Genomic DNA, 3,005 nt, shown 5'->3' with positions numbered 1-3,005 from the left:
CTGTTCAGCTTTGTTGTTTTCCATTACCCTATCTTTCAGGATGCTAATCTACTCTTCCTCCTCTAATCTGCTATTGATTCTCTCTAGTGTACTTTTTAAATTTCAGCTCTTGAGATTTTCATCTGATTAGTTCTTTTCATCTGACTAGTCCTCTTTGTTAGAGGACTCACTGAGATCCTCCACTCTTTTCTCATGCCCAGTATGCATATGTTCATTATTTTGAATTCTTTATCAAGCATATTGCTTATCTATGCTTTATTTAGCTCTTTTGCTGTGGTTTTGTCCTATTGTTTCATTTGGAACATATTCCTCTGTCTGCTCATTTTGTCTTTGTTTCTAGGTATTAGGAAAGGCAGATATGTTTCCTGATCTTGAAAGTAGTGGCCTTATGAAGAAGAGGCATTGTAGTGCCATGTAACACAATATCCCCTCTTCACCAGAACCATGGGTTTCTCCTGTATGGGTTTTGTGCACCCTACTATTGTGGCTGAGTCATGTTTGTGTTTGGTCCAGTTGCTTGCAATGGCCTGCATTGCCAATTGTCAGTACAATGGGCAGGGTGTTTTAGTTGATATAATCTACTCTTCCAACACCAGAACTCAGTATACTTATTTTAATTAAATAGAATATAAATTATATTAAATGGATGATAAAAATGGATAGATTTTTACTCTTTTGTAAACTGTGCCTAATATTTATAAATAATCTGTATGAAATGGATAAATGGATGACAAAATGGACAAATTAATGGACATTTATAGTTTCTTCTATGTTTTTATTATAGAGTTCTATATTTCACCTTGTCACCTTACCTAAGGGACCATCTTGTAATTCACATAAGTATCTATGAGAAAACTATTAAAATCATCAGGAAAAAAAGCATGCTCCACATAGTCCCCTTTGAGATATTTCTACCCTTAAAACAGAATTAGAAAGCTGGAATGGACCTCAAAGAATACATCCATTATAAACATGTCTCTTACAATATCCTAGATAAATGGACATTCAGACTCTGATTAAATTCCAAGAATGGAAGCTTTGCACTTTTTATATTTTCTATAATATTTCAATGCCCTTTGATTACAAATACATCTTCCATATCATGAGGTAGCTGGTGCAATTAGATTCAAGATTTAACAACTGCTGAGCTATGGATCAAAGCCAGTCATTTTCAACCTTTGCTGTAGTTGGGTTAATTTTAGCTTTGGAATACAGAGGCAGGTTTTATGTTTGTTTGTTTGTTTTTAATGTGAATGGTATCTAGGGACTCATGGATGTGTTTGAGGACTATTCTAAATTCTCAGCTAAAGCCCTCCATGTAGTCTTTAGACTGAGGAAGCAGCTCACACTGGATGCTCAGGGAATTTAATAGAAGCATTATTTTTCTGATGTACTGTTCTCTAGTTTCACAGTCATCTTAAGTACTTGTGACATGTGGCAAACCAGAGATATCCGCTTAAAAAGCATTCTACAGTAAACATACTAATTTGGGTGAAGCAAATGCACTCTTCAAAGATGTTTGCAAGATAGCTCTGATATTCCTTTTCAGTCCATTGAATTTTTAATACATGAAAGAGACTCAAATTAAAACAAATATTTTCATTAGTGTCGCCAATGGTTTATCTATCTTATTGATTCTTTCAAAAAACCAGCTTCTAGTTTCATTGATACGTTCTACTATATCTCTGGTTTCTACCTCATTGATCTCAGCTCTAATATTGATTATTTCCCTTCTTATGTGTGGAGTTTGTTTGATTTGTTGTTGATTTTCCAGTTCTTTAAGGTGTAGAGAAAGGTGCTGTGTTCTGGATTTTTCAATTTTTTTGAGGGAGGCTTGGATGGCTAAGTATTTCCCCCTTAGGACCGCCTTTGCTCTATCCCATAGGTTTTGGGCTGAAGTGACTTCATTCTCATTGGTTTCCATGAATTGTTTCAGTTCTTCCTTGATCTGGTTGATCCAAGCATTCTTAAGCAAGGTGATCTTTAGCTTCCAGGTGTTTGAGTTCCTTCAGATTTTTTCCTTGTGATTGAGCTCCAGTTTCAAAGCATTGTGATCTGAGAATATGCAGGGAATAATTTCAGTCTTTTGGTATCAGTTGAGTCCTGATTTGTGACCCAGTATGTGGTCAATTCTGGAGAAAATTCCATGTGCACTGGAGAAGAATGAGTATTCTGTTGTTTTCGGGTGGAATGTTCTGTATATATCTATGAGGTCCATCTGGTCTAATGTGTCATTCAATGCTCTTGTTTCTTTATTGATTTTCTGCTTCAATGATCTGTCTATTTCTGAGAGAGGTGTGTTTAGATCTCCAATGATTAGTGCATTCATATCAATATGACTCTTTATCTTGATTAACAGTTTTCTTATGTAATTGGCTGCTCCCATATTGGGGGCATAGATATTTACAATTGTTAGATCATCTTGGTGGACAGTCTCTTTAAGAATGATGTAGTGTCCTTCTGTATCTCTGACTACAGTCTTTAGTTTAAAATCTAATTTGTCTGATATGAGAATCGCTACACCAGCCTTCTTTTGAGGCCCATTGGCATGAAAGATGCTTCTCCATCCCTTCACTTTCATTCTGGGTGTATCTTTAGGTTCAAAATGGGTCTCTTGTAGACAACATATGGATGGATCCTGTCGTTTTGTCCAGCCTGCAACCCTGTGCCGCTTTATGGGTGCATTTAGGCCATTCACATTGAGAGTGATTATTGATAGATATGTTTTTATTGACATCGTGTTACCTTTGAAGTCTTTCTTTCTGTAGCTTGTTTCTCTATTTCTGTTCAATGTTATTCTTGGGCTTTTTCCTTCTTTAAAGAAGCCCCCTTAATATTTCCTGCAGTATCGGCTTGGTGGTTGCATAGTCTTTTAAGCCTTGCCGGTCCTGGAAACTCTTTATCTCTCCATCCATTTTGAACGTCAGTCTTGCTGGATAAAGTATCCTTGGCTTCATGTTCTTCTCATTCAGTGTCTTGAATATATCTTGCCAGCCCTTTCTGGC

The sequence above is a fragment of the Mustela nigripes genome, chromosome X (genome assembly GCF_022355385.1).
Source record: "Mustela nigripes isolate SB6536 chromosome X, MUSNIG.SB6536, whole genome shotgun sequence".
NCBI lineage: Eukaryota > Metazoa > Chordata > Mammalia > Carnivora > Mustelidae > Mustela > Mustela nigripes.
The sequence above is the reverse complement of the archived record's forward strand: the minus strand, read 5'-3'. Positions refer to the sequence as shown.